A 20,324-nucleotide genomic window follows, 5' to 3' on the forward strand; every position below is an offset into this window, starting at 1 on the left:
GTCCCCTCCCCGGGCTCCGGCCACACGAGCGGGCCGGCGCTTCGCTGCTGGCAACGTGTCGCGGGAACGCTCCTACCCCATCTGCATGCCTTACATGGCTCGAAAGTAAAAATAAAAAGAATTACGATGCGGGCGAGGCTTGTGGGGGTGAGAAGAGGAGATTCCGCTTCTCCCCAGTGCTGCGTCCTGATAGGACCCCCAGGGCCTTCCGAGCCCTCTCCCAGCGACCACCTCGTGTCCCGGAGGTAGGCACCGCAGTGTCCCACCCAGGTGGCCGCGTGTCTCCCAAGGGAGGGCCGGTGGCCATTACAAGGCAAGAGGCACGTCCTAAAGGCCACGCCGGTCGGGCCTCTCCAGTGGGTTGTGCGGAATGCCCCGGCCGGCCTAGAGCGAAAACAGGTCTCATTTCCATCTCAGTTTGAGCTCTCAGGAGCCAGACTGACCATTCCCAAGCCACCCAGCGAAATGGTGCAGCTACCACTCTAAGTCTCTAGGCACCTCCAAATAATAGCACCCACTGCCAAAGCCACACCAACCAGCCGCCTTAGGAGAGGATGAGAGGAGAGAGTCCAACAGGACACCCTGGTGGTGACAAAAATAAAAATGTGATTGCACATTACTCCCAGGTAGTGAAATCAGTTGGTTCCTCTGCAGAAGAGAAGCCCGGGGCACCCTTCCTGCCACCCCGTCCTGAGGCAGTGGACAGGACATTGTGAGCTGTCTGAAGACTACAGAAAAGCCAGCGAGTAGACCTGGAGAAAGCTTTCTAGCGTGCAGTACTTTTAAACTTAGCCAGAAGGAGGGACTAAGGGAAACACCAGCTAGGCTTCTGAAAATTTTTTCTATCTCAAAAAATAGACCCCCCATCTGAGAATCATTACCCCTAACAGAAGTTCAAGATGGCAGGTTACAAGTCTTCAGCAAAGATGTGCCTTTCAGACTCACAGGAGACCTTACCTCTTCCAAGCAGTGTGGTATCTCCCCATCAGGAGACAGTTCGGAGGTGGAAGCCCAGGGGTAGCCTGAGGTCATCCAGCCCCACCACTTTGATTACTGAGCACCTGACGTCACCTACCCAAAGTCACTAAGCAAAAGGCACAAGGTGGCAGAGACAGGTCAGATGATCTCTGAAGTCTCATGCCAGAGATTCTCAGGGTTAGAAGTGGTAACAAAGCCAGGTTGAGACAATGTGTGCCCTGCTCTCCTGTAGCTCTGGCTAATGCAGGTCCCGCCCCTCCATCAGCATGTCAGTTGAGGGCGGCTTATTCTCCTCCAGAGGAACCAAGGCCAGAGACCTTTGTCCAAGCCCTTGCTGGCCTAGAGAGGATGAAATCACCCCTTACATCTTCTTCCATCCCCAGCCGCCAAACCACCCCCCAGGTCCCCCAACCACTCTCACACAATAGCCAGAAAATTAAGTAGAGCTGGCATCTTATTTTCACCTGCTCCAGTCCCCGCCTGCTTTCTCAGAGTTCAAAAAGAGGGGATGTGAGCCGAAGGTGATTGCACATGGAATATGTCATTCCATGTGTGTTTTTGCTGCTTGCATTCTCAAACACATTTCTTAATTTCTCTCTCCTATTACAGTTGCAGCAAGAGATGTGAGAAGGTGTCACCCTGAAGAGGAAGTGGTGGACCAGCCCTGCCTGATGTGGACAGCAGGGGACACATGTCTGCCTGTCTATGTGAAATGAGGGAAAAAATGCTGAAAGCCAAAGGAGGGTTTAATGTGGCCTTTTCCCACCTTCTAATTCCATAGAACCTCAGCTCTGGGACTTGCTTCCTGACCTAGGGTGCAGGGGCCAAATTTGTTTAGGAACAACCCCATTCGCAATTCCCCTCATGAACTTTCAGAAAGGACCCTTGCGTCTTAGATCCTGAGAAGTCACAAATAAACAAGCTGAATTGTCTAAACCATTGTCTTGTCTACACTGTTTTACAAACACATTTAACAGCCGAATGGTATATGCCCCCTAGAAATCACTTTGAGAAACACTTATTTCCTGATTGAGGACTTGATGGGACCATTCTGCAGCCCCATCTGGGCATGGGCTGGAGAGCACATAAGTATCTGGGAGCTGGAAGACCTCAATTTCAGGCTTATCTACCCCCATCAGTGTGGGACCTCAGTTCCTCCTCCAAGGAGAAGAACGCCCCTCCCTTGATGTTTTGTGCATTCTTTTGCTAGATGTTTCTCTGGTCAAGAACATTAATCCCCCTACACACACTCTATTGGTTATTAGAGCAGCACGGCTATTTATGGAATAGTTAAGTATAAAACCTGATACGCCCTGCCCAACTTGAGGCAGTACAACTGAGTAGGTGAGCAGATGCAGTCAGGAAGACCTGAGTGACTGCCCAAAATGGGAAGAGTCTGAGGCAGGCCTGGAAAGACAGTCTCCTGGGGAGGGATCCTGCAAAGAGACTCGAGTATAAGAGGAAATACGGGGAGGCTGGGCAGGCACATGCCGCTGGGCTGCGTGGAACCATATGCCTTTCCTGCTTCCCTCTATAGGTCTGCTCCACTCTCTATCCTGCAGGCTGGCTTCCTCTGCTCACTGATGGCCACACAGGACTGCCAGCAGCAAGCCCTGAGGCCTTCTGACTTTTAGCACCCACCACCTTTGGACTGCCTCAAGTCTTCCATGACATAGTTTAACTTCTCAGGGAAATAGTGCGATTGGCCTAGCCTACGTCACGTGACTCCCCTCCGGGCGTGGCCCCCCACCCCTCCCGGCTGCTAACAGCGGAGACAAAGGACATGGTGAAACATCTGGGGAAGGGAGGGGAGATGACTTTGGAAGCGGGATATCTAATAAGGGTGGGTTGGTATTTAACCTGTGGAAATGGGGAAGGGGTGTTTTTGACCCAAGCTTCTCACCTGGGGATGCCCATCTGAACCATCCAGAAGCCACACCTAACCAACTAGAGTCTTCTAGGATGGTGCCTTGGTATGTGCCTTTTGAGAAAGCACAAGGGGATGATTCTGCTTACAAACTGATGTTCCAGGAGAAACTGATGGCACAGAATTACCAAATGTGACTTGATTGTAGAAGAGGAGTTCATTTACTGAACAAATATTTGCTGAGTGCCTACCAAGTGCATGGCATTGTGTTAGGTGCCAGAGATAGACAGTCTTTGTCCCTACAGAGCACACAGATTAGTGGGTAAGAGTGCAAGCATCGTATCACCAAACTCCTTGAATAGCAGGGTGAGCAATTTATACGTGTTAAAGTCAGAGGGCAAAGCTGGCTCACTGAATATTTTTGAGCCCAGAAGTTGTACTATCAGAGATATGAATTAAAAAAAAAAAAAAGATGGATGGGGATGGTGGACCCAAGATGAATTTCAGGAGACGAAGGTAGAAACTGGAAGATCAAAAACCAGCTGAACAACTCAGAAATCACTGCAGTAATTCATACAGAACAGAATGAAGACTTTTTTTTAAATATGTGTTTTTAAAAATTGAGGAAAAAGGCTAAAATAGTGGTTCCCTCTGAATGTTAGAGTTATGGGGTACCTTTTTGTGTGCTTCTTTCATACTTGTCCATATTTTTCCAATGGTCTACAATAAACACCCATTACATACATACATATATATATACACATTAATTTATTTGACAGGGTCTGGCTCTGTCATCCAGGCTGGAGCACAGTGGTGCAATTATAACTCACAGCAGCCTCGAACTCCTGTGCTCAAACAATCCTCCTTCCTCAGCCTCTAAGTAGCCAGAACTACAGACGCATGCCACCATGCCAGGCTAATTTCTGTGTAGAGATGGGGTCTCACTATTTCGCCCAGGTTGGTCTCAAACTCCTGGCCTCAAGCAATCTTCCTGCTTCGGCCTCCCAAAGTGCTGGGATTACAGGCATGAGCCACCGCACCTGGCCCATTACATTTATAATGTTATAAGGGGGTTGGGGGGGCGTCCATTGGAGCAGTGGTTCTCAAACTTGAGTATGCATGGGAATTACCTGAAGGGCTTGTTAAAACACACACTGCAGGCCCCACCCCCGGAGTTTCTGGTTGGGGAGGTGTGGGCTAGGCCCAAGGATGTGAATCTCTCACAAGCTCCCAGGTGAGGTTGCTGGTCTGTGGACCCACTTTGAGACCCAGTGAATAAGAGAAGAGTCAGTGAGACTGGAAAAAATGAATGCATGAGAGTCTTCAAAGAAAGAACCAAGAGGACTTGTCAAATGATTGAATATGAGAAGAGAAGGGGAGATTATGTTCAAAGATAACTCCTTAATCATGGCTTGACTAAGAGTCTCTTTGAGATAAGGTCTGAGAATGCTGTCTGTAAAAGTAAAAAACTCCTCACGTCCCACTGTGGAAAAGAGAGAGCGCCCCTCGGCTGGAAGACCCCTAACATCTTGGTGTGTGTAAAGTCCTGGTCAAGCATCATTTGAACTTTCTGGTCACCATCTCTTGGGACTTTCCTTTTGTGCCTTCTTGCTGTTTACTTGACAGATTCTGAAGGGTGGAGCCTGGGAAAGGGCTTATTAGAATTTCTCCAGCAGGGAATGGAGCCAGGAGGCTTACTTTAAGAGGGAAGGGGGGTGTGTGGTGAGGGAAAGTACAGCCGAACTGGTAGGGTGAAGTTCATCTGCTCAGGTGCCCGCGCCAAACCTGAGCTTGTCAAGCCTCCTGCTGGAGGCAAAATGGAAATATAGAACCTGTCAACTCCTCTTTGAGCATAAACACAAATGTGAGCCGATGATCTAGAATCTAGATTTACTCAATTCATTCCGTCAACAAGTATTTATTAATCACGTAGCTTATGCCCAGTAAAGAGTGGAGGAGACTGGGAAGAGGCCAGGAGAAACAGAAGACATGGCACACCTGCCCTCAGGGAGGAGTAGGTCTATGAGCATTTATAAAGCAACCATGAATAAGCAAACACACACATAGAGTCTAATTCCAAGACTAGCAGTGGCGACGCGCAGTGGTTAGATACAGACTAGGTTTGCACTCTGACCTTACCACTTACTAGCAAGCTAACCTCAGTCAAGGTTCTCAACTTCTTTCTATCTAGCTAGTTTTCACTTCATAGGGCTGTTGTGAAGATTAAATAAATTAATCTTTGTAAGGAACATAAAACAGGGCTCTGGCACTTAGTGAACGCTATTTTTGTTAAGCCAACAAATCAAAAGGAAAATCTTGACATATTCGACTGCATACCAATTTAGAATTGTGTGTAAAATCAGGGGTCATAAATAAACTTTAAAAACAAATGAGGAAATATTGGCCATGCAGATGACACAGGGTTAATATTTTTAATTTATAAATCTTACAACTCAATGAGAAAAAAAAAATTATCACTCTAATAAGAAAAGGGGCAAATTCACAAAAAGAGAAACAAAAATGAGATTATCCCCATGAAAAGACTCTCAAACTGTAAAAATCAAAGAAATGCAAATTAAAGCAATTGTGATGTCTCATTTCATCTATCAGAATGGCAGAGACTTAAAAGAACGAACCATGCCAATGTTGGTTGAAGGCACTGGTGGGAAGTGGTATAACTTTTCAAGAGGACAGTCGCAAAACGAATTAAAATTTAAGTGAGCATGGACTGATCCTAAATTTCCAACTTGTAGGAATTTATCCTAGGGAGATCCTATAATAAGAGAGTTAACTTCCCCGCCAGACTGACTACTGGGAAGAGGCAATAAACCCTAGGAAAGCAGGACTCCAGCCTATTAGATTCAGCAGTGCACACCTGGCATTTATGCCTGGCAGAAGACACTCAATAAATATGTATTGAATAAATTAACTGAAGGATGCAACAATGTATTTAGGAAGATTTTGCTGGGACGTTGTTTAAAATCACACAAACTTGGAAATTGCCAAAATAAGAGGCTAGAGGCATATTATTACATTCTATGGGGCACAGTGGGGCCGTGTTCCCTTTGTTTCCTTTCATTTGCATTTTCCAGTAGTTTTAAGTGAGGCTTTCCCTTTTCTGAATCATTTTCACATTCTCAGAGACTGTACGTGTGAAACAATTTGCAAACATTTCATAAAGTAAGAGTTTAGGGGAAAATGAATACGTTGGCAAAGCGTTTCACAAAATTAAAGCATTTTGTGATCTTTTCAATCAGGAGGGACAAAACGATCCCCTTCTGAAAAGCCTGGTGCTCTGAGCAAACAGGAGAACTGCTAAGTACAACAAACATTATATCCTGTGTTCTGAGGTCTATTGTCTGGCCGTGGGAAGGCTTTTGGTTTATAGGTTTTGAATATCAAACTTTCTCTACAAACTCTTATGTAGGCTCCAAGATTCAAGAGTTCAAAATACTCTTGAATTAAGAATTTGTGGGGGAAGGCAGGTGCGGTGGCTCACACCTATAATCTTAACACTTCGGGAGGTCGAGGCTGGGGACTGCTTGAGCCCAGAAGTTCGAGACCAGCCTGACAACAGAGGGAGACCTGTGACTCTGCGAAAACAAAAAAAAGGAAAAAAGAAAAATTAGCCAGGCATGGTGGTATGTGCTTATAGTCCCAGCTACTCAGGAGGCTAAGGTAGGAGGTTCACTTGAGCCCTGGAGGTTGAGGCTGCAGTGAGCCATGATCATTCCACTAAATATGGTTACAAGTTATTTTTATTTTTCAGATTTGATAGAAAATCTGTGCCCAGCTGAGTCACCCCACATGACTAGAGCTACTAATGCTTCTCCTGCCCCAGGGATATGCATGATGCTTATCTGATACAAGAGGAGACCAACTCTCTGAGTTCTTGAACTCATTTTATCTACAGCTGACTTTCTTTTGTTGTCTTTTCTTCTCTCTTCTCTTCTTTTCTGACAGAGTGTCGCTCTGTAGCCCAGGATGGAGTGCGATAGCGCGATCTTGGCTCACTGCTACCTCTGCCTCCTGGGTCCCAGTTCAAGCAATTCTCCTGCCTCAGCCTCCAGAGTAGCTGGGATTACAGGCACATGCCACCATACCCAGCTAATTTTTTGTATTTTCAGTAGAGACAGGGTTTCATCATGTTGGCCAGGCTGGTCTCGAACTCCTGACCTCGTGATCTACCCATCTCGGCCTCCCAAAGTGCTGGGATTACAGGCATGAACCACCATGCCCGGCCTGTTTTGTTTTCTTTTTGAGACACAGTCCTGCTCTCTTGCCCAGGCTGGAGTGCAGTGGCTCGATCTTGGCTCACCGCAACCTCTACCTCCTGGGTTCAAGTGATTCTCCTGCCTCAGCCACCTGAGTAGCTGGGATTACAGGCTTGTGCCACCATGCCCGGCTAATTTTTTTTTTTTTAATAGAGACGGGGTTCACCATGTTGGCCAGGCTGGTCTCGAACTCCTGACCTCAGGTGTTCTACCCACCTCGGCCTCCCAAAGTGCTGGGATTATAGGCGTGAGCCGCCATGCCCAGTCTACAGCTGATTATTTTTATTCACAGTAGTTGCGTTCTGTAAAGTGCCACAAACACTGAATTAACAAATCCTGAATCATTGCTCCTAGGGGAAATATGGGGTTAGGTTCCTGCGAGCCTCCACTCACAACACTTTCATCAACCAATCAAAACATAATTTTACTGATATATTATCACATCATAATTTTATTGGTATTTATTTTATCTGTGTTTCCATTTAAGAAGCTTTTTGAATATATATTGTTGCTTCATTCACAATGAACTATGCCAAAAGGACGCTTATCTAATACACATTTTATCCATAAGGCACATCACAGCCTTCCTGCACTTAGAAACACTAGATAGCACTACAGCAGTGCTCGAGCTCCGTTTTAAACAGCAAAATCAACAAAAATGCAAAAAATGTGGTACTAAACTGACCACAAAAAGGATACTTGGAAAGCCGAAACAAGCGGGCAGAACATCGCTTTGTTGAACCTCAGCTGGGAACGTGCACATCGAATGACTCATTTGTACATGTCCGTGACTGACCACAAAAGCATCAGGAGTACTGTTTTTTTTTTGGTTTTTTTTGTTTTTTTTTTTGAGACAGGGTCTTGCTCTTGTCACCCAGGCTAGAGTGCAGTGCCATCACCTCGGCTCATTGCTATATCTGTTTCCCAGGTCCAAGCGATTCTTCCTGCCTTAGCCTCCTGAGTAGCTGGGATTACAGGCGCCCACTATCATGCCCAGCTAACTTTTTGTATTTTTAGTAGAGGTTTCACCATGTTGGCTAGGCTGGTCTAGAACTCCTGACCTCAGGTGATTCACCCGCCTCGGCCTCTCAAACTGCTGAGAAGGCATGAGCCACCATGCCCGGCCAGGAGTACTGATTTTGAGATTACAGATAAATTTTAGCAAGAAGGTGAAATAGCAAATACAAAAACTACCAATGATGAGGACTGACTGCATTTCACAAACACCGAAATTGCACTTAACTGGGTGCCAGACAGTGTTCTAAAGCTCTGAAAATATTCACTCATCTCAGCCTCACATTAATCATGTGAAGTAGGTACTATTATTATCCCCATTTTATCAATGGGGAGTCTGAGGCACAGAGAGGTTTGGCCACTTGCTCATCATCACACAGCTGGTAAATGATGGAGCTGGGATTTGAACCCACACAGTGAGTTTGGGAAAGCTTCAGATTAATCCAGAACGTTTGGCTTCTTAGAGAACCTCTCAGGGGCCCAGGACATGAAGGATGGGACCAGTGGGGCTCAAGGGAGAAAAAACTGTGGCCAAGAAATAGAAGAGGAGGGCCAGGTGCAGTGGTTCATGCCTATAATCCCAGCACTTTGAGAAACTGAGGTGGGTGGATCACTTGAGGTCAGGAGTTCAAGACCAGCCTGGCCAACATGGTGAAACCTCGTTACTAAAAATACAAAAATTAGCCAGGCGTGGTGGTGGGTGCCTGTACTCCCAGTTACTTGGGAGGCTGAGGCAGGAGAAATTCTTGAACCAGGGAGGTGGAGGTTGCAGTGAGCTAAGCTCATGCCACTGCACTCCAGCCTTGTCAACAGAGTGAGACTCTGTCTCAAAAAAAAAAAAAAAAAAAAAGCAAGAGGAGGAAGGAAAAGGGGACTTTTTTTTTTTTTTTCCTTTTTTTTTTTTTTTTTTTTTGAGACGGAGTCTTGCTCTGTTGCCCAGGCTAGAGTGCAGTGGTGCAATCTTGGCTCACTGCTGCAACCTCTCCCTCCTGGGTTCAAGCGATTCTCCTGCCTCGGCATCCCAAGTAGGTGGGATTACAGGCATGCGCCACTGTGTTCGGCTAATTTTTTTTTTAAATTATTATTCTTAGTAGAGATGAGGTTTCACCATCTTGGCCAGGCTGGTCTCCAGCTCCTAGACCTTGTGATCCACCCGCCTCCGCCGCCCAAAGTGCTGGGATTACAGGAGTGAGCCACCGCGCCCGGCCGGGACTTTTTAACTGAATGAAAAGGCACCACTTGCAAAAACTCAAAGTTCAGCTTCTATGTCATAATCAACAAAGTATGGTGTATCTTTGTAATAAAAAATAAATCAACTAGATACTGAACGTCACCAACAGACTGTAAGTGCCTTGAGGGGCAAGGGACTCTGTTTTCTCTTCTGCTCATAGCACAAGGCACAAACATTGATCACTTAACAGAAAAAAAAAAAGTTTCCTTTTTATCACTCTCTCAAGCTGGCATCTATTACCTCTACAGATCAAAGAAAAGTAGCCTCATCAACATTTTCCTCCTCCAAAGTTTTTAAGAGATTTTATTGTTTTCCTCTCTTTAGTGAGTACACCAAGTACCATAGTCTCATGGGTTTCGCTGGCTAAGTCTGCCAAAGTCTTATCCACGCCAAGAAATAACTTCTCTCGTTTTACTTTTTCAGAGGGGTGTGAAAGAAAACAATTGATTCTTCTCTCTAGGATAGTCTTTTTAAAACAAAGTAAGAACTACAAATCTGATGAACTCTCTGAGAAACAGAATATAGATTAAATTATTACTAACATTTCCCCCAAGCACAAAGTTCTTTTTTGGAGATTAGCAATTTATTCCACTTATCACAACAGCCAAACCTGAAGTCTCTTTTCATTGGTTAGTCAAGTTCACCAACCCTTTCTGTTTTGAAATCCTCACTCCTTCCCAAAATAGTGTTATCTTGTGCCTTTAATATTGAGGTTGAGGTGCAGGCAAAAGGTGTCCAGACATGGTGAGACGTGACTGCATGTGAGTACTCATTAAAGGGGTTGGGGCTGGAAAGGAAGCAGGCAGGTGAATTGCTAGCTCTTTCTGTGGATACGTTCAACAGCACCTCACTTCTCTGCACTCAAAGACATGATTCTGACTGGTTTCAAAGATTTGGCCCCCAAACAACCAGGCGTCCTTTTTAAGTTGGCATTTCTTCCAGAGAGGAATCCTGAACATGTTTCCTCTATGCCTCACACAGCGCCAGGCCAGCTGTCTAACAATATGGGTCCCGGAAGGGGGTGCTGCCCACGTTGGTGACAGCAGCCATGAGTGCCTGTTGCTCGCAGCAGACGTCAGAGAGACCTCAGCGCAGGGGTCCGAGCGCCTGGTCAAGGCACCGTGCGCAGGCCTCCACGTCCCACGGGTGCCTGCAGAGGCTACCTGAGGACCAAGGTGGGCATGCCACAGTGTCCTGGACTTCCGGATGGAGGCCAGTCCCAGGGAGTAAATGGCAGAGTTCTCCGGAGGCTGCGCAGGCCAGGTTCAATGGGAGGGATGAACTTCATGACATCCGTTCCAAAGAAATCCCACCTGCTACTGGCATGCCTAGGCTTGTCTTCCCCACATACCAGCCTCCCAGGCATGTCTCCAAGGGCTCAGTGAGGAGGCAGCTGCAACAGTTCGCTTTCTCTTAATGATTTGGAGTGGGGAGGCACCGAGATGGGGAAGAAGTAATGACCATTCCTGGTGATCCTGGACCTCCGTGTTGGCTGCGATCTTGAAAAGTCATGCTGTCTACCCCTTTGTAGAAACAACGCGGTTTTCTTTGTCCCTGGCAATCTGGCCTCATGGATTTATTTGCTGTAGCAAGTTTCTTTACCCTCATCACACTGATGTTCAGAATCGAAACAGTTCAAACCTACCCTGAAACATCCTTCTCCCTCCAAATTCCAGTGACATCCTCGGCCTAAAACGCTTGGCACCATGTGGGAGACTGGCTCCGCTGCCTCACAAGTCCCCTGCTTGCTTTTTGCTTTTGAGCAGCTTGAATATCAAACCAAATACAAAGGAAACATACCCAGGAGTTGCTGGAAAAAGCTCATTTCATCCACCTCATTCCCTCATTCTCTCTGGCAGACACAACTGATTTTTTTTTAAGCCTGAAAAACTTCTCATTTAAACTTGGGGTGCAAAAGGCATGTGAAGTGGGAGAGTTCCTGCCTGGACCAGCGCAGGGTCCAATGGGGGAAGGATTCAATGAAATACAAAAGCCAACACAGACCTGAAGGGGAACAGGCGGCCCCAGCAACAACTGCCAAACTGTCATTTTGCTCCGCGGCTGAACAGAAGGCTCGAGTAATGACAACCACAAAACTCATTTAAAGTCTGAAAAGGTGACTAATGAGCTCATTCATACTGGCTATAAATTATTCACTATAACACTGATCCCACTCAAGACAAACAGTAAAGTAAACTTTAAACACAGACATCGCTGGCCTTCCAAAGTGGAACAAGTTGTGTCTGTAAAAGTTTTCACAATGAGAGAGATACTTGTCTCTCCCTTGTCTATTGTCACATTCATTCTTCTGTTTACTTTTTTTTTACTGCCTTTAATCAAGTTTAAGCAGACACAGCTGTTACACATTTATTTCTCTGTTGAGTTTTTTTCCATTAGTTATTACGAGCAATCATGATGCTCTAAAAATAGCAGCAAATTATATTCTCTAGAAATTGAAGGCTGACCTTAAAATGAAGCCCAGGTCTTCAGAAAGAATATTCATATGCACATGTTGGATAAATGACAACAATGCACAAAGGCAAAATAAAAGTACAAAGCGTTTTCCACTCTTTGAGAGGTTTTTGATTTGATTCCAAATTTCCTTTGGTTCTGATGGAAACAGGTTGCTTCAAAACCTTACCATACAGAACATGCATCCAGTGGTCATGATTCCTGTTTGAAGGATTTTCCTTCAAACTTACAATCTTAAGCCAATCAAAGAAGAAATGTTTCATTTCGGCTTTTTCAGCACAGATAAACACAGCAGCAGGTTGTTGAAAACCCACCACATTGCTGCAGACTACTTTCAGTTTCCTGTTTAATATTAAATAAAGAATTTTAGCTCTTCTGTTTTTATAAACTGTGCTATTTGCTACTACTGTCGCTACTAAAAGCATTATGACTGGGTGGATAAGTAGTCCTATGATTTTCAAGCCTTCTTTTTCTTTAATCTTAGTATCTATTTTGAAGACATCGTGAGAGTTAAGACTTTCAAATCTGTTTAATTGATTTTTTATTTTAAAAAGGCCCCAAATAAGTACTTCCATTAGCTCTTAAATTGCTGAATATTATATATTTTTAAACCGCTTTGAATACTTTGAAAAGGGCCACAGAAAACACTCATCTTAAAATAGCACCAGATGGAGATTCTGCCTAACCAAAAGTTAAAGCAGAAAAGTTTAAAGTTGAATTGTGCCCTGCACACACCTTGAGATTGTAAGGGTGAAATTAGTGGTCTTGGGCAGGGGATCTTGGTAACGGCATGATAAATCATGCATAGTAGGCAAATTAAGACCTAGGCTCTGACTTGAACCTGTGACTGTGCCAAATTCCATCTCCATTTAAGGAAAATCTTTCATATGGTTTTCACAGTTTCTTGCACATGAGCTAAAGGCCTGTCCAGCCATTTCTGTTGTCTGAAATGCAAAGCAATCTTTTTTTTTTTAAGTAGAGAAAGAGGAGTCCTGAAATATTTATAGGAAAGTGCTTTGCCACCTACCGACAGCAACGTGGTTGGTCTCCACGTGTTTAGCACGTTTTTTTGTTTCTTTGAGACAGAGGCTCGCTCTCCCAGGCTGGATGGAGTGCAGTGGTATGATTTCGGCTCACTGCAACCTCTTCAGCTTCACTTGAACCGGGTTCAAGTGATTCTCTTGCCTCAGGCTCCCAAGCAGCTGGGATGACAGGCACCCACCACCACATCCAGCTAATTTTTGTATTTTTGGTAGAGACAGGGTTTTACCATGTTGGCCAGGCTGGTCTTGAACTCCTGACCTCAGGTGATCTGCCCACCTTGGCCTTCCAAAGTGCTGTGATTACAGGCATGGGCCACTGCGCCTGGCCAGCACGTTTTTTAATCCATGTTTCTGTAGCTAGTCAAAAGTCATTCTTTTGGTCCTCTGTGCAAGAGTTCTTGTAGCTGTTTTTGTTTTTTGTTTTGTTTTGATAGGTTTTTTTTTTAGAGCAGTTTAAGATTCACAGCAAACTTGAGTAGGAGGTACAGAGATTTCTCATTACTCCCTGCCCCAACACAAGCACAGTGCTGCTGTTGTTGTTGTTGTTTTGAGATGGAATTTCACTCTTGTTGCCCAGGCTGGAGTGCAATGGCACAATCTCGGCTCACTGCAACCTCCACCTCCTGGGTTCAAGCAATTTTCCTGCCTCAGCCTCCCGAGTAGCTTGGATTACAGGTGCCTACCACCACATCCGGCTAATTTTTGTATTTTTAGTAGAGACAGGGTTTCACCATGTTGGTCAGGCTGGTCTCAAACTCTTGACTCAGGTGATCTGCCCACCTCGGCCTCCCAAAGTGCTGGGATTTCAGGCGTGAGCCATTACGCCCGGCTGTGTTGTTGTTTTTTATAATCAAACAATATGTGATGTAAAAACCCAATTCCAACCAAAGAAATAGGAAAATCATAAAGAGCGTCGCATTCCCGTCTCTGCTGCTCCACAACTTGCCACTAACTGGATCCCTGTCACCTCTCTGTGGAAGGGTGTAAAGGAAATATTGGTTTGAAACCAAGCCAAATGACCCATCTTTTCCTAGCAATGTGGAGTGGCAGAGTCCACCTCTCCATTTATGGGTGGGAAACCTGGAATGTCCGTTGACTGCCCTAACACCACCCTGCTCCTAATCTTCCTAAGAAGGACAAAAGGTGATGTCAATTTTGCCTTGAGGACATTCAAGGAGCTTAAACAACAGGAGTCAAAACAATGAACACCAAGTACCCAATGACTACAATCCAAAGGATTATAAAACATGCATAACAACAAAAGCTTCCTGCAGGCCAGGCACCATGCCAAGAGCTTTACCTGCATTATTTATTCTATCCTTCCCCCAGCCTTACAGGATAGGTGCTGTCATCCTCATTTACAGATGAGGACACCAAGGCTTCCAGAAGCCAACTCATGTGCCAGAGTGAGATGCAGACTTAAGACCGCCAGGTCTCTCTGGCCTGCACAGCCCACCGCCTTGGCCACTACTCTCACCTGTCTATTGCTCTTCTCTAAGATCTCATTTCCAAGATCACAGAATGTAACTTTCTGCTGGTCATCTACCTCTTAGGCTCCTTCTTCACAGTTTTGGTTTTTTGGGGAGGGAGTTTTTGTTTTGTTTTTGGCATTTGTTTGGTTTGAGTTTTGCATAGCATTTTTCATTTTCTTTTTCTTTATTTAGAGACGGGGCAGAGGGGTCTCACTACATTGCCCAGGTTGGTCTCGAACTCCTGGGCTCAAGCGATCCTCCTGCCTTGACCTCCCAAAGTCCTGGGATTACAGGCATGAGCCAACGAGCACCTAGCCTGCACAGTATTTTGCAAGGGCTACTAATCATAGTCACCCTTTCTACCCCTCACCATTACCTACAGATGCTCACATAGATATGGAGACATTTGGCTGGGCACAGTGGCTCACACTTGTAATCCTTTGGGAGGCCGAGGCAGGGTGGTTCACCTAAGGTCAGGAGTTCGAGACCAGCCTGGCCAACATGGCGAAACCCCATCTCTACTAAAAATACAAAAATTGCCGGGCACGGTGACTCATGCCTGTAATCCCAGCACTTTGGGAGGCCAAGGCGGGCAGGTCACAAGGTCAGGAGTTCAAGACCACCCTGGGCAATATGGTGAAACCCGTCTCTACTAAAAATACAAAAATTAGTTGGGCGTGGTGGCGTGTGCTTGTAGTCCCAGCTACTCAGGAGGCTGAGGCAGAAGAATCGCTTGAACCCAGGAGGCCAAGGCTGCAGTGAGCTGAGATTGTGCCACTGCACTCCAGCCTGGGCGACTGAGTGAGACTTCATCTCAAATAAATAAATAAATAATACAAAAACTAGCCTGGGTGCGGTGGCTCACGCCTATAATCCCAGCACTTTAGGAGGCCGAGGCAGACAGATCACAAGGTCAGGAGTTTGCGACCAGCCTGGCCAACATCGTGAAACTGCGACTCCACTAAAAACACAAAAAATTAGCCAGGCATGGTGGCGGGCGCCTGTAATCTCAGCTATTCAGGAGGCTGAGGCAGGAGAATCGCTTGAACCCAGGAGGTGAGGTGGCAGTGAGCCAAGATGGGCCCACTGCACTGCAGCCTGGGTAACAGAGTGAGACTCTGTCCCAATAAATAAATAAATAAATAAATAAAAATTTTAAAAATGAGCTGGAGATGGTGGCAGGCACCTACAATTCCAGCTACTCAGGAGGTGAGGCAGGAGAATCACTTGAACCCAAGAGGCGAGGTGGCAGTCAGCCAAGATGGGGCCACTGCACTCCAGTCTGGGCAACAGACCAAGACTCTGTCCCAAAAAATAAATAAATAAATAAATAATTAGCTGGGGATGGTGGCAGACGCCTATAATTCCAGCTACTCAGGAGGCTGAGGCAGGAGAATCGCTTCAACCTGGGGGGCGGAGGTTGCAGTGAGCCGATATCACGCCACTTCACTCCAGCCTGGGTGAAAGAGCGAAACTGTCTCAAAAAAAAAAAAGAAAAGAAACAGACATATTCATTAAATGGACAAACATGTCTACAAAACACTGAAATATCCAGGGCAATGGTCACACACCAGTACTGTGCTTTTATCAGAATTTTTTTTTTTTTGAGATGGAGTTTCACTCTTGTTGCCCAGGCTGGAGTGCAATGGCCCCGTCTCAGCACACTGCCACCTCCGCCTCCTGGGTTCAAGTGATCCTCCTGCCTCAGCCTCCAGAGTAGCTGGGATTACAGGCACCCGCCACCACACCCGGCTAATTTTTTGTATTTTTAGTAAAGACAGGGTTTCACCATGTTGGCGGGGTGGTCTTGAACTCGTGACCTCAGGTGATCCACCTGCCTCAGCCTCTCAAACTGCTGGGATTACAGGCGTGAGCCACCGTACCCAGCCTTATCAGAATCTTAAAACACAAAGGATTTTTAAGAAGCTCGTGATTACTCCAGAGCACAGGCCTGGAACTCCGAGTCCATCTCCATCTCCCATCTGAACCCTTGGGAAGAACAAGCAGCTGCACAGGTACCTATTTGGCAACTCATAGAATAATCTCCTTTTTCTCCAATCCTCACCCTATCGCCTGCCCCCAACCCACCAAATAAACCTTTTTTGAATGTCCTACTACCACAAGGACAAAAATCTGATCGATTCACTTGAAGGTAATGCTTCCGAAGCACAGACATTTGACAGGAAACCATTTTCAAACTATTTATCTTGTTCTTTGCGCTCCGGTAGTTATTGTCTGCCAATTGAGAAACACCATTGACCACTACACCAGAACTATTTTCCAAAACCTGTATTACAGAGAATTATTACAGTTAAAGGTACAGCTCAACCTTAGTCAATTATGCATATACACTCAACAATTAGCCAAGCACAATTTGAATACACTGTACTACTAATCAGATTAATTTTCCCCCATATATCCTAGACAAAAGGGTAAAACTCTCTTACTAAGGCAGCCTGGGGCCAGACACGGTGGCTCATGACTACAATCCCAATACTTTGGGAGGCCGCGGCGGGGAGGATTGGTTGAACCTAGGAGTTGGAAGCCAGCCTGGGCAACATTGCAAGACCTCATCTCTACAAAAAAAAATTTTGTAATTAGCTGGGCATGGTGGTGCACCCCTGCTACTCATGAGGCTGAAGCAGCAGGATCACTAGGGCCTGGGAGGTCAAGGCTGCACTGAGCTATGATTGTGCCACTGCACTTCAGTCTGGGCGACATAGCAAGACCCTGTCCCTTTAAAATAAAAAAAATAGCAGCCCAATACCCCCACAGGCCCCCAGAGCCTTCACTCAAGCTGTATACATGAGAGACAGAGAAGCAGCATACTCCCTTAACTCACTGCCATCTTCCACGCCCATGTCATCTCCATGTCCATGGCGCTCCCAGATAGACCGTGGAACCACAGCCAAAGCACTCATTCCCTCACAAAACACGCCTAGATGCTTCCTTGAAAGCTCCCCTGGTGCCACTACTAGAATCTCATCTCAGGACCAGCCAACGGCTCCGTAAAAAGGGGATGAAGTAGAAAGCTGAGGTCTGTGGTTTCATTCTTGAGAAACCCTCAGCTATCCACAGGGATCTGATTCCACTGCCATTTAGAGTGACTCTGGCTTCTGCCAACACCGGCTCCCTTTGAATCCAAATTAAACCTCTCACAGATTTCCTGTGACACCAGCCTTACAGCAAAGCCTCCCAAAGGTTACAGTCACGCAAACAAGCCCTGCCCAGAGCTTCCTGGATCTCCTCTGAATGAACAACCAAGTTGCCTTGGCTGTTCAGAAGATAACACTGACTAAAGGCACAGCAGGTTTTCCCTACTCCATTTCGTGGGGCTCCTCCCTCACATCCTTCATCACTCATTTTTCTTTATTATTATTATTATTATTATATTTTTAAGAGATAGGGTCTTGCTATGTTGCCCAGGCTGGTCTCGAACTCCTGGGTTCAAGTGATCCTCCTGCCTCGGCCTCCCAAAGTGCTGAGATTACAGGAGTGTGCCACTGCGCTCGGCCTGTAGATCAAAATCTACAACTCACGGGTAGGAAGAAAGTTACTAATGCTGACTGCCCTGACTTATCATTTAATCTAAACAGAGCTATTTATTTACTAATTACATTATTGGTTTTATAGCCCTGGTCAGAAAGGTTTGTTTATTCGTTTAAAAAAAAAATTTTTTTTATAAAGAAAACAAAATCTACAAAGTTAGCCTTAGGAAGACTTTCAGTCACAGTGTCATGCCAGCCCCTAATTTAATGAAGCAACCGTGACCTAGAAAAGTAAAGTGACATAGGGCCACATGTTAGGATGCACATTTGTGGTTTCCTCTCCAGTATCTATTTTTCTTCTCTCCCTTTCCCAGAGTCCCCCAAGTTTCCACCCTTGTGGTCTGGGTGGGACTGACCCCATCGTCTGTGCTGGAGGCATGGGGTTCGTCGAATGGGCAGCCGCAGCTTAGGACTCAGTGCACAAACCAACAAACTCCCCCTGTTGTTTAGACAGCCTGAGTTGGCTTTTCTGTCACTTACAATCAAAACATCCAACAGATACCCATGGAGAGTTAGTGGTGGATCTAGTTGCTTGACTTCCTGTTCACAAAGTAAAGCCTTTAACGTTAAAAAAACAAAGCAAGCCGTATTTTGACAAGTTTAGAGGCTAGATTTGATAGGAATAAAAAGATTTGGGAGAAAAGTATCAAATTATACATTATCACTGAACACTTTAAAAGTATGGCTTAGGCCGGGCACGGTGGCTCACGCCTGTAATCTCAGCACTTTGAGAGGCTGAGGCAGGTGGATCACCTGAGGTCAGAAGTTCAAGACCAGCCTGGCCAACATGGTGAAACCCCGTCTCTAGTAAAAATACAAAAATTAGCCAGGCGTGGTGACAGGCACCTATAATCCCATTTACTCGGGAGACTGAGACAAGAGAATCACTTGAACACGGGAGGCAGAGGTTGCAGTGAGCCGAGATCACGCCACTGCACTCCAGTCTGGGCAACAAAGAACGACAACAAAAAAAAGTATGGCTTAATGTCTAAATGTGGACATGTTCATATAGTATTGTTGATGAATGGAGAATTCATGAGTGGAGATTAACTGTAGGGAATCCATGGTTAATGAAGGAGAATAACAATGTATAGAACCTGTGGCAGCCAGGTGCAGTGGCTCAGGACGGGCGCAGTGGCTCATGCCTGTAATCCCAGCGCTTTGGGAGACCAAGGTGGGTGGATCACAAGGTCAGGAGATCAAGACCATCCTGGCTAACACGGCGAAACCCTGTCCCTACTAAAAATACAAAAAAAAAGTAGCCAGGCCTGGTGGCGTGTGCCTGTAGTCCCAGCTACTCGGGAGACTGAGGCAGGAGAACCTCGCTTGAACCCAGGAGGCAGAGCTTGCAGTGAGCCGAGACCGCGCCACTGCACTCCAGCCTGGGAGACAGAGCGAGACTCCATCTCAAAAAAAAAAAAAAAAAAGAACCCGAGGCAAAACATGACACCCACTGAGGTCTCTGATGTTAACCTTAACCTGGGCCCATTTCCACCTCCAACGGAGACAAATATCTCAACCTTACATCCCCACGTGCCACTCCAAGATCAGGTGCTGATGGAGAGATGATGGTGGTCATATCAGAGGTGTGTGAACCAGGGCAACTCCATCTTGAATAGGAGCTGTGTAAAATGAGGCTGAGACCTACTGGGCTGCATTCCCAGACGGTTAAGGCATTGACTACTATACTCCCACCAGTGCCATGACAGTTTACAAATGCCATGGCAACCTCAGGAAGTTACCCTACATGATCTAAGAAGGGGAGGCATGAATAATCCACACCTTGTTTAGCATATCATCAAGAAATAACCATAAAAATAGGCAACCAGCAGCCAACAGGGCTGCTCTGTCTATGGAATAGCGATTCTTCTATTTCTTTACTTTTCTAATAAAGCTGCTTTCACATTACTCTATGAACTCATCCTCAATTCTTTCTTGTGCAAGATCCAAGGACCCTCTCTTGGGGTCTGGACTGGAACCCTTTTCCTGTAACAGTCATAATGGCTAAGTTTATTGAGTGGTTACTACATGGCAGACCATGAGCTAGGTGTTTTATCTGCTTTATGTCACAGAAGGCTCCCAACAATTGAGGTGAAGTTGGTCAATCAAAGTAGACGGTTAACAAATGATAATGAATGAATGACTGCTGTACAAATTTAACTAAGATTATATTTAGCATGCATAAGAACACATTCTTTAATAATCCCAAAATTATAAAATTAAAAAGATGAGTGTCAATAAAAATAATACAAATGTAGCTAATGTTTATTGAGAACTGACTTACAAACGGGCTGACCATGAAACACTGAAGCTGAAAGTTCAAGTCCCCTCACTCCCACTGGCCCCTTCTTGAGCCCTGGGATGGGCCCCAGCAAAGTGCTGAATGAGCACCTTCAGTAAATAAGATTAGTCACTGTCACTGGGC

General features: G+C 45.7%; 1 protein-coding gene and 1 long non-coding RNA gene across 4 annotated transcripts in view; one reads left to right on the forward strand and one right to left on the reverse strand.

Moving 5' to 3' along the window:
• Positions 1 to 2,223, forward strand: LOC105535281. The gene is made up of 2 exons (XR_001005404.1): positions 1 to 245; positions 1,588 to 2,223. It is a non-coding gene; the product is annotated as an uncharacterized LOC105535281 (long non-coding RNA).
• Positions 1 to 20,324, reverse strand: part of FOXN3 (forkhead box N3) — a 520,915-nt gene that overhangs the window by 294,968 nt on the left and 205,623 nt on the right. The window lies entirely within an intron of this gene.

Source organism: Mandrillus leucophaeus, unplaced genomic scaffold (assembly GCF_000951045.1).
Source record: "Mandrillus leucophaeus isolate KB7577 unplaced genomic scaffold, Mleu.le_1.0 Scaffold144, whole genome shotgun sequence".
NCBI classification, from domain to species: Eukaryota; Metazoa; Chordata; class Mammalia; order Primates; family Cercopithecidae; genus Mandrillus; species Mandrillus leucophaeus.